Raw genomic sequence first — 12,784 nt, forward strand, 5'->3', positions numbered from 1 at the left:
GCTCCATCACCCACAATCCGGTCTATAGTTTCCTCTCCTCTACTTTTGAAACTCTTGTAGTTTGCAATTACATGTCACTGTGATTATTTTATTAAATTATCCATTTTCCTCCACTAGGCTGTATTCATGGAGAAGCCAAGGACTTTGCTTTTCTCATCTCTTGAATTCCAGCAAAAATGTAGTGCTCTTTATACTGCTTTCTGAACAGATTTGTCAAAGAACAAATAACCATTAAGCCTAAACGACATTCAGTACATTAAAAAAAAAAAAAAAGGTAACCATCTCCCACTCAAACACCATTATCCCCAATCAGCTCTTCCAACAACCAATAGTTGACTCCATTCTCCTGGCCATCCAAATATACATACAAACATAGAGGGAGAAGGGTGTGTGCCAAGTACCCTGCAGCTTGCCCTTCTCATTTAACAATATGTCATTGTATTTACTTTAGAGACATAGATAAAAACCTTTTAAAAGCCACCTGATAGCTCAGAATTTAAGACATTATAATATCTCTTTTGATGGGCATTCATATTTTATTTTTTCAGCTCTTATAGAATGTTGCAATAACCATCCTTATACATATGCACTGATGTTTTTATTTCTTTGTAAAAGATTTCCAAAAACTGAGTTGCTAGATCAAAGGATGCTTTTGAAAACTATGATGATGGAGGAAAACTCCCAAACTCGTTCTACAAGGCCACAATCACCCTGATACCAAAACCAGACAAAGATGCCACAAAAGAAGAAAACTATGGGCTAATATCATTGATGAACATAGATGCAAAAATCCTTAACAAAAGTCTAGCAAATAGAATCCAACAACATATTAAAAATTATACATCATGATCAAGTGGGCTTTATTCCAGGGATGCAAGGATTCAATATTCACAAATCAATGTGATCCACTACATTAACAAATTAAAAGATAAAAACCATATGATTATTTCAATAGATGCAGAAAAAGCTTTTGACAAAATTCAACACACATTTATAATAAAAACTCTCCAGAAAGTAGGCATAGAAGGAACATACCTGAACATAATAAAAGCCATACATAAAAAGCCCACAGAAAACAGTGTCCTCAATGGAGAAAAATCGAAAGTATTTCTCTAAAATCAGGAACAAGACTGGAGGTCCTAGCCACAGTGATCAGAGAAGAAAACGAAGTAACAAGAATCCAGACTGAAAAGGAAGAAGTAAAACTCTCACTGTTTGCATATCACTTGATTCTCTACATAGAAAACCCTAAAGATGCCATCAGAAAATTACTAGAAAAAGAGTACATCAAGGTTGTATATTGTCACCCTGCTTATTTAACTTATATGCAGAGTACATCATGAGAAATGCTGAGATGGAGGAAGCACAAGCTGGAATCAAGATTGCAGGGAGAAATATCAAAACCTCAGATATGCAGATGACACCACCCTTATGGCAGACAGTGAAGAAGAACTAAAGAGCCTCTTGATGAAAGTGAAAGAGGAGAGTGAAAAAGTTGGCTTAAAGCTCAACATTCAGAAAATGAAGATCATGGCATCTGGTCCCATCACTTCATGGGAAATAGATGGGGAAACAGTAGAAACAGTGGCTGACTTTATTTTTTGAGCTCCAAAATCACTGCAGATGGTGATTGCAGTCATGAAATTAAAAGACTCTTACTCCTTGGAAGGCAAGTTATGACAAACCTAGACAACTTGTCAACAAAGGTGTGTCTAGTCGAGGCTATAGTTTTTCCAGTGGTCATGTATGGATGTGAGAGTCAGACTATAAAGAAAGCTGAGCACAGAAGAATTGATGCTTTTGAATTGTGGTGTTGGAGAAGACTCTGAGAGTCCCTTGGACTGCAAGGAGATCAAACCAGTCAATCCTAAAGGAAATCAGTCTGGAATATTCATTGGAAGGACTGATGCTGAAGCTGAAACTCCAACACTTTGGCCACCTGATGCAAAGAGCTGACTCATTTGAAATGACCCTGATGCTGGGAAAGATTGAGGGCAGGAGGAGAAGGGGATGACAGAGGATGAGATGGCTGGATGGCATCACTGACTCAATGGACATGAGTTTGGGTGCTCTCCAGGAGTTGGTGATGGACAGGGAGGCCTGGCGTGCTGCGGTTCATGGGGTTGCAAAGAGTCGGACATGACTGAGCAATGAACTGAACTGAATCGATAAATATGGTAAAATTGCAGGATATAAAATTAATACAGAAATCCCTTGCATTCCCATACACTAACAATAAAAGTCAGAAAGAGAAATTAGGGAAACAATCCCATTCACCATTGCAACAACAACAACAAAAATACTTAGGAATAAATTTACCTAAAGAAACAGAAGACCTGTATACAGAAAAATATAAAACACTGATGAAAGAAATCAAAGATGACACAGATAGAGAAATATACCATATTCTTGGATTGGAAGAATCAATATAGTGAAAATGAGTATGCTACCCAAAGCAATCTACAGATTCAATGCAATCCCTATCAAACTACCAATGGTATTTTTTCACAGAACTAGGAAAAAATAATATCACAATTTATATGATCCTGAATAGCCAAAGTAATCTTGAGAAAGAAGAATGGAACTGGAGGAATCAACATTCCCAACTTCAGACTATACTACAAAGATACAATCATCAAGACAGTCTGGTACTGGCACAAAAACCAGAAATACTGATCAATGGAACAAAATAGAAAGTCCAGAGATAAATCTATGCACCTATGGATACCACATCTTTGACAAAAGAGGCAAAAATGTACAATGGAGAAGATAGTCTCTTCAACAAGTGGTGCTGGGAAAACTGATCAACTACATGTAAAAGAATGAAACTAGAACACTTTCTAACACCACACACAAAAAATAAATTCAAAATGGATTAAAGACATAAATGTAACACCAGAAACTGTAAAACTCTTAGAGGAAAACATAGGCAGAACACTCTCTGACATAAATCACAACAAGATCTTCTATGACCCACCTCCCAGAGTAATGGAAATAAAAACAAAAATAAATAAATGGGACCTAATTAAACTTGAAAGTTTTTACACAATAAGGAAGCTATAAGCAAAGTGTAAAGACAGCCCTCAGAATAGGAGAAAGTAGTAGCAAACAAAACAAGTGACAAAGAATTAATTCCCAAGATATACAAGCAGCTCAGGCAGCTCAATACCAGAAAACAAACAACCCAATCAAAAAGTGGGCAAAAGACCTAAATAGACATTTCTCTTAAGAAGACATACAGATGGCTAATAAACTCATGAAAAGATGCTCAACATCACTCAGCAGAGAAATGCAAATCAAAACCACAATGAGCTATCATTTCATCCTGGTCAGAACGGCCATCATCAAAAAGTCTATAAAAAATTAGAGCTGGAGAGGGTGTGGAGAAAAGGAAACCTTCTTACACTGTTGGTGGCAATGCAAACTGGTATGTCCATGGAGAACAGTGTAGAGATTCCTTTAGAAACTTGGAATAGAACTGTCACATGACCCAGAATCCCACTGCTGGACATATACCGGAGGAAACCAGAATTGAAAGAGACACATGTACCCCAATATTCATTACAGCACTATTTACAATAGTGAGGGCATGGAAGAAACCTAGATGTCCATCGATTCTAGTGAGGTGGAGGCACCTGGAACCTTTTATATAGAGTGAAATTGGTCAGAAAGTGAAAGACAAATACTATATATTAATACAAATACATGGAATTTAGAAAGACAGTACTGATGATCCTACATGCAGGGCAGCAAAGGAGACACAGATTTAAAGATCAGACTTTTGGACTCAGTGGAAGAAGGCAAGGGTGGGAGGATTTGAGAAAATAGCATTGAAACATATACATGACATATGTAAAATAGATGACCATTGAAAGTTTGATGCATGAATCAGGGCACCCAAAGCCAGTGCTCTGGGACAACCCAGAGGGATAAGGTGGGGAGGGAGGTGGGAGGGGAAATATGGGACAAGGGGGACGTATGTACACCTGTGGCCAATTCATGTTGATGCATGGCAAAAATCATCAAGATGTTGTAATTATCCTCCAATTAAAATACATTAATTAATTTTAAAAGAAAATTATGATGGATGTTGTCAAAAAACCTTCAAAATGTAGCAGTTCTCTTATTGGCCCAAATTGACATTGTATTGACAAAAAGTGGCTTAGATCTGTATCTCAGTGTACATGAGTAACCTTTCTTAACTTTATTGAAGCATAATTGATGTATAATATACTGCACATACTTAAAGTATATATATAGGGACTTCCCTGGCAGTCCAGTGATTAAGACTCCAAGCTTCCAATGCAGGCAATGCGGGTTCAATCCTTGGCCAGAAAACTAAGATCCCACATGCTATGGGGCAACTAAGACCTCATGCTGCAATGAAAAACCCTTCTGCCATGACTAAGACTTGATGCAGCCAAAAATAAATACATATTTTTTTAAAGTACATTTCAACATTCGGTTAGCTCAGTTTAATTTTCACTTCTGATATCAACACTCAAGGATTTGAGGAGTCATTCTTGGAAATGCTCTCCTCTGTGCCTTTGCAGATGCCATCCTCCTACCTGAAGTATCTTCTCCATACCTTGCTTGTATAGTGAACACATACATACCCACTTTTCCAGGCTCCACACAAATGGTACCCCATAACTGCCTCCTTAGGCAGTGCTGCCACTCCCTGATAGTCTTCCGTAGCAATCTGTTCATACCTCCATCAGCATTTCTCTTATTTAAATTGCAGTTGTTTGGTTACTTGCTTGCCTCCTCAACAAAGGTGAGGTCAGGGACTGGCATTTGATGTTTTGTTTTGTTTTTGTCCCCGGAGTCTTGCAGAGCACCTGGCAAACAGTGCAAGCCCAAGATGTGTCCACTGAATAAGAAATTAATAAATTGATGGGTAGCATGAGGATTGAGTAAGTTACAAGTTATGTGTACAAAGGTGATTAGGGTGATAAAATTACAGCCACTCCTCAGCATATGGATACCATGGGAAGGGGAGTTCTTCCTGCAAGCACGTGTGTCCCTTCTGAGGCTGGTTTGAGACTTTAGGTAGACTGAACTGAGAACAACAGAGGGGCTGACAACTTCCTTATGATGAACACAGGAGTGAAATATGCTCTAGACATGATAACATAGAACTGGGGCTTTTCAGTAACTTCCTCCTTCCATGTATGATTCTAACATCTCATGTTCTACGTTTTAATCTTATCTTTGATTCCCCCTCCATCCTGTCCTTTACTCTCTGATCTGAGATTTAATGTAAGAAAATACTGATGAGGGCCTTTCCAGATAGCATTGTCAGTTTTAGCAAACAAAACTTTAGTATGCCCAGTTACATTTATTTTTCAGATAACCAACAAAATTTCTTTTGGTAAAGTATATTCTGTGAAATATTTGTGGTACATACTTATAAAAATTTCTCACTAGCTCTCTGAAACTCAAATTTAATGATGTAGCCTGTATTTAATTCTGAAGCCTTATCTCCAGTTCACTTTCTGCCAAGTATTGAGAAGGTACTCTGTACCCTCTAACTGTTGATACATCAAACTGGGCTAATCAGAGGTGAATGATTCAGCTCAACACGCAGTCTGGAATTTACTGGTGGAAAACAGATGAATCTACACAAACAGGCTAGTGACTGCAGGGCTCCTTGCTTGACTCAGGTTTTTCATCAGTTACAGCACTGAGCATGTGCCATTGCAAATAATGTAATAGTTAAGATCACAGACTTTGACAAGGAACTCTACTCAATACCCTATAAAGACCTATATGTGAAAAATCTAAAAAAAGAGCAGATACATGTGTATGCATAACTGACTCACTTTGCTGTACAGCAGAAATTAACACAATATTGTAAATCAAGTATATTCCAATAAAAATTAAGTTTAAAAAAGAGAACAAATTTCAAAATCACATCCTTGAGTTCAGTTCCTTGCTCTGGCACATACATGATTTATAGTGCTAGGCAAATTACTTAACTTCCCCAAACTTGAGATTCCTTATATAAAATCAGGATAATAATGGCAGCCTCTCAACTGCTTTGTCAATATAGTTCATCTAATTTGATGCCTGGCCAGAGTTAAGAACATTAGTCTATTACTATTGTTGTTGTTGTTTTGTTATTATTATTATTCCCAATGCTGCTTATATGGCAGTCACACCCTCCTCTGGGACAATTCAAGGTAGAACAGGATAGGAAAACTGGTTTACCATCTATTTTTCACTTAATATATGTAAGATACTGTGCTGTTTCCGCGTGTTTCTTTCATCCAATCATCATAACAACCCTGAGAGATATCATTATTCCTTTTTTTAGACACTGAATCCAAGGCATAAAGAAATTAGGAACTATTCCTAAAGATCACAAAGACACACAGCTTGTAAGTGGCAATTTGAAACTCTAACTCAGTTGTCTGATCCCCAAACTCATGCTTTTAGTCACTACCACACACATCAAGATCTCTCTATGAGATTTCCAAACCAGACTACAAGTATTACTGACCTGAAGAAAGAACTGTGATGACTTTCAGTTATGCATGGAAATGTTCACAAGAACTAAAGAATGCCATAATTCCTTTTATTTTCCTATCTTCTTGCCAAACTAGAACAGCATTCTGAGAGAAGGTCCCCATTTCCTCTTCCCAGCTTGGGTGAAACTGTCTTTCATAATTTGTTTCCCCTCTACCTGAAGTCAGACTCATTTGCTTACTCCAGTGGAGGGTAAGTCACAACTTTTTAAATGCTTTTAATATGGCACATATTAAAGGTTCTTTACAGTTTATCAGGCATCTTATCTGTTAGCTCCTAAATCCTTAAGATAGTACAGATAAACAGGCAGGAAATTATGACTCAATTTTACAGATGAAGAATCTGAGACTTGAGTGGTGTCCATCACTTGCCATAGTCCCACAGATAATAACTGATAGAACTATTGCATGAGTCCATGCTTGTCTTCTGAAAATTATTAACTCACGTATTTAGTACATATTGCTGGTTCTCTTATACCTAAGGCACTATCCTAGAAAACAATGCCATCTTAGTGAACAACATAGACCAGATTTTAACATTTCTTAAAAGAGAGGCATTAAAATAAACAAAAATTAATACTTAAGTGCTAAGAAGGAAGAATATAGAGTGTACAAAAGATTGTAATACTTCCAAACTGGACTGGCAATCTGTTTCACATATGATAATATACATGTTTCAATGCTATTCTGTCAGGTCATCCCACCCTCTCCCTCTCCCAGAGTCCAAAAGACTGTTCTATACATCTGTGTCTCTTTTGCTGTCTCACATATAGGGTTATTGTTACCATCTTTCTAAATTCCATATATATGTGTTAGTATACTGTATTGGTGTTTTTCTTTCTGGCTTACTTCACTCTGTATAATAGGCTTCAGTTTCACCCACCTCATTAGAAATGACTAAAATGTATTCAATGGGGAGGAAGGTGGGAGGGGAGTTCAGGATGGGGAACACATGTAAACCCATGGCTGATTCATGTCAATGTATGGCAAAAACCACTACATATTGTAAAGTAATTAGCCTCCAATTAAAATAAATAAGTTTTTTAAATAAATAAATGAATGAAAAGATTGTAATAGAGCAATATGAGTTGAATTAGAGGATCATGAAAGTTTTCACCAAAAAGAAAGACATTTTAGTTGAAGTCTGAAGCTAAAATGAATCAACTAAAAGAAGAGAAGTGATAAGAACACAGCAGAGAAAACAGTGTCAGGCCTGGAGAGCATTTAATCAGGGGTACTGCAAGGAATAAAAGGCAACTATTCTCTCTGACATAAATCACAGATCTTTGTTGATCCACCTCCTAAAGTAACAAAAATAAAAACAAATATAAACAAATGGGACCTAATTAAATTTAAAAGCTTTTGCACAGCAAAGGAAACCATAAAAATGAAAAGAAGAGTAGGAGAAAATATTTGCAAATGAAGCAACTGACAAAGGATTAGTCTTCAAAATATACAAAAAGCTCATGCAGTTTTTTGTAGTTAAAAAAAAGAAAAGCCAATCAAAAAATGGGTGGAAGACCTAAATAGACGTTTCTCTAAAGAAGACATACAGATGGTTAAAAAGCACATGACAAGATGCTGAATATCATTAGTTATCAGAGAAAGGCAAATCAAAACTAAAATGAGGTATCACCTCACACAAATCAGAATATACAAAAAAACCTAAAAACAATAAATGCTAGAGTGGGTCTGGAAAAGGGAATCCTCCTACGCTATTGGTGGGAATGTAAACTAGTATAAGCAGTATAAGGAAACTATAGAGCTACCATATGATCCAGAAATCCTACTCCTGGACATAAATCTGGAGAAAACAATAAATCAAAACGTTACATGCATCCCAAATTGGTTCACAATAGATAGGACATGGAAGCAGGCTAAATGACCATCAACAGAGGATGGATAAATAAGATGTGGCAATATATACAATGGAGTACTACTAAGCCATTAAGAAGAATGAAATCGTGCCATTCACAGTAACATAGATGGACCTAGAAACTGTCATAATGAGTGAAGTATGTCAAACAGAGAAAGACAGATATGTGGTATCACATATAGAATCTAATAAAAATGATACAAATGAACTTATTTACAAGAGAGAGTCCAAGATGATGAAAACAAATCTATGGTTACCAAGGAAGGAAAGAGTGGAGCGATAAATTAGGAGATTGGGAATGACATACACACACTACTACATATAAAATGGATAACTAGTTAAGAACCTACTGTGGGGTTTCCTGGTAGCTCAGCTGGAAAAGAATCTGCCTGCAATGCAGGAGACCTGTTTGATTCCTGGGTCTGGAAGATATCTTGGAGTAGGGATAGGCTACCCACTCTAGTATTCTTTCCTGGAGAATCCCTGTGGACAGAGAAGTCTGGTGGGCTATGGCCCATGGAATTAGAAACAGGCAGATACAACCGAGTGAGCAGCAGTTCCTGAGCTGTTGGTCTGGAATTCCCATCTCTGTAAGAATTTTTCAGTTTGTTGTGATCAAACAGTCAAAGGCTTTGGCATAGTCAATAAAGCAGATGTTTTCCTGGAACTCTCTTGCTTTTTTGATGATCCAATGGATGTTGGCAATTTGATCTCTGGTTCCTCTGCCTTTTCTAAATCCAGCTTGAACATCTGGAAGTTCACAGTTCATGTACTGCTGGAGCCTGGCTTGCAGAATTTTGAGCATTACTTTGCTAGCGTGTGAGATGAGTACAACTGTGTGGTAGTTTGAGCATTCTTTGGCATTGCATTTCTTTGAGATTAGAAGGAAGGCTGACCTTTTCCAGTCCTGTGGCCACTGCTGAGTTTTCCAAATTTGCTGGCATATTGAATGCAGCACTTTCACGGCATCATCTTTTAGGATTTGAAACAGCTTAGCTGGAATTCCATCACCTCCACTAGCTTTGTTCATAGTGATGTTTACTAAGGCTCACTTGACTTTGCATTCCAGGATGTCTGGTTCTAGGTGAGCAATCACACCATCATGATTATCTGGGTCATAAAGATCTCAGTCATGAAGATTTTGTATACTTCTGTGTTTTCTTCCCACCTCTTCTTAATACCTTCTGCTTCTCTTACGTCCATACAATTTCTGTCCTTTATTATGTCCATCTTTGCATGAAATGTTGCCTTGGTATCTCTAATTTTCTTAGAGAGATCTCTAGTCATTCCCATTCTATTGTTTTCCTCTATTCCTTTGCATTATTCATTTAGGAAGGCTTTCTTATCTCTCCTTGCTATTCTTTGGAACTCTTCATTCAGATAGGTATATCTTTCCTTTTCTCCTTTGCCTTTTGCTTCTCCTTTTTTCTCAGCTATTTGTAAGGCCTCCTTAGACAAGCATTGTGCCTCTTTGCATTTCTTTTTCTTGGGGATGGTCTTGATCATTGCCTCCTGTACAGTGTCACAAACCTCTGTCCATAGTTCTTCAGGCATTCTGTGTATCAGATCTAATATCTTGAATCTATTTGTCACTTCCACTGTATAATCATAAGGGATTTGATTTAGGTCATATCTGAATGGTCTAGTGGTTTTCCCTACTTTCTTCAATTTAAGTCTGAATTTGGCAATAAGGAGTTCATGATCTGAGCCACAGTAAGCACACGGTCTTGATTTGCTGACTGTATAGAGCTTCTCCACCTTTGGCTGCAAAGAATATAATCCATTTTTTTTCAGTGTTGACCATCTGGTGATGTCCATGTGTAGAGTCTTCTCTTGTGTTGTTGGAAGAGGGTGTTTGCTATGACCAGTGCGTTCTCTTGGTAAAACTCTATTAACCTTTGCCCTGCTTCATTCTGTACTCAAAGGCCAGATTTGCCTGTTACTCCAGGTATCTCTTGACTTCCTACTTTTTCATTCTAGCCCCCTACAATAAAAAGGACATCTTTTTTGGGTGTTAGTTCTAGAAGGTCTTGTAAGTCTTCATAGAACTGTTCAACTTCAGCTTCTTCAGCATTACTGGTCAGGGCATAGACTTAGATTACTCTGATATTGAATGGTTTACCTTGGAAATGAACAGAAATCATTCTGTCGTTTTTGAGATTGCATCCAATACTGCATTTTGGACTCTTGTTGACTATGATGGCTACTCCATTTCTTCTAAGGGATTCTTGCCCACAGTAGTAGATATAAAGGTCATCTGAGTTAAAACCACCCATTCCAGTCCATTTTTGTTCACTGATTCCTAAAATGTCGACATTCACTCTTGCCATCTCCTGTTTGATCACTTCCAATTTGCCTTGATTCACGGACCTAACATTCCAAGTTCCTATGCAATATCGCTCTTTACAGCATTGGACTTTACTTCCATCACCAGTCACATCCACAACTGGGTATTGTTTTTGCTTTGGCTTGTCTCTTCATTCTTTGTGGAGTTATTTCTCCACTGATCTCCAGTAGCATATTGGGCATCTACCAACCTGGGGAGTTCATCTTTCAGAGTCCTATCTTTTTGCCTTTTCATACTGTTCATGGGGTTCTCAAGGCAAGAATACTGAAGTGGTTTGCCATTCCCTTCTCCAGTGGACCACGTTTTGTCAGAATGCTCCACCATGACCCATCTGTCTAGGGTGGCCCTCCTCATAGTTTTCTGTGATTGTGGTTTTCAATTTATCTGCCCTCTGATGAAGAAGGATAAGAGACTTATGGAAGCTTCCTGATGGGAGAGACTGACTGAGGGGGAAACTGGGTCATGTTCTGACGGGCAGGACTATGTTCAGTAAATTTTTAATACAATTTTCTGTGGATGAGTGGAGCTGTGTGCCCTCCCTCCCGTAGTTGGGGCTAAACTCTGATGGAGGTAATGAAGATACTGGTGACCTCCATCTAAAGGTCCCATACGTGCACTGCTACACTTAGTGTCCCCAACTGAGAGAGTCAGTTCCTAGGCAGATTGATAAGAAGTCCAGGGTCCCCAAGGGGAGAGGGGGCTGGGGAACTCAAAGTGGAGATAGGGGTCTGGAATTCTCAAGGAGGAGAAAAGAACAAACTCTTTTCTTCCTCTACATTCCTTCAGTTCAGTCGCTCAGTCATGTCTGACTCTGCGACCCCATGAATTGCAGCACGCCAGGCCTCCCTGTCCATCACCAACTCCCGGAATTCACTCACACTCACGTCCATCGAGTCGGTGATGCCATCCAGCCTTAGTCTTAGTCAATTACACAACTCAGTTTAAACTCTGTACTAGGGATTATACAAGAACAATGTATCCTGCTATAGGACAGTTTCTCCTTCCTGAAAACCTTATGACTAATCCTGATATATTAGAATGTATATTATGGGAGTGGGTCTGGGAGGATCTTTCTATTGTTAAATTCTAACCTTGTTATCCTAAAATGTAAACTGTGGGAGTGGGTCTGGTAAAATTTTCACAAACTTGAGACATGCTTTTGATTCATTGTAATAACTAATTAAAAGCTATATAACTCCATTGCTAACACTAGTAGGGGCGTACTCTTTCTGCCCCCTTCTAATGCCTATGTCAGAAGCTTTCTCTATCCCTTTTATACTTTAATAAAACTCTATTACACAAAGGCTCTGATCACGCCTCTTCTCTGGCTCCAGATTGAATTCTTCTCCTCCAGAGGCCAAAAATCTCAGCGTCTTTCATGGTTCAGCAACAAACTTTCACAACCCTGCAGCAGGCCACCACCGACCCACGCCTCCACCAGAGACTCTTGGACATTCCTGGGCAAGTCTGGGTCAGTGTCTTGTGGGGTCACTGCTCCTTTCTCCTGGGTCCTGGTGCACACAGGGTTCTGTCTGTGCCCTCCAAGAGTCTGTTTCCCCAGTCCTGTGTAAGTTCTGGCGGCTCTATGGTGGGGTTAATGGCGACCTCCTCTAAGAGGGCTTATGCCATACCCAGGTCTGCTGCACCCAGAGCCCCTGCCCCTGCCGCAGTCCACTGCTGACCTGTACTTCTGCAGGAGACACTCAAACACAGTTCTGTCTCAGCCTCCACGGGGTCTCTGGGTCCTGGTGCACATGGATTTGTTTGAGCCCTCTGAGCATCTCTGGCAGGTATGGGTTTGATTCTAAACACTATTTTGCCCCTCCTACCTTCTTGCTGGGGCTTTTCCTTTGCCCTTGGACGTGGGGTATCTCCTCACAGCCGCTCCAGTGCCACACAGCCACCGCTCCAGCGCCACATAGCCACCGCTCCAGCGCCCACCATCTTGCTGGGGCATCTTTGCCCTTGGACAGGCTTATATCCTCACAGTTGCTCCAGCACTGCGCAGCCACCACTGCAGCGCCACACAGC

Source organism: Capra hircus, chromosome 7, assembly GCF_001704415.2.
Source record: "Capra hircus breed San Clemente chromosome 7, ASM170441v1, whole genome shotgun sequence".
NCBI classification, from domain to species: domain Eukaryota; kingdom Metazoa; phylum Chordata; class Mammalia; order Artiodactyla; family Bovidae; genus Capra; species Capra hircus.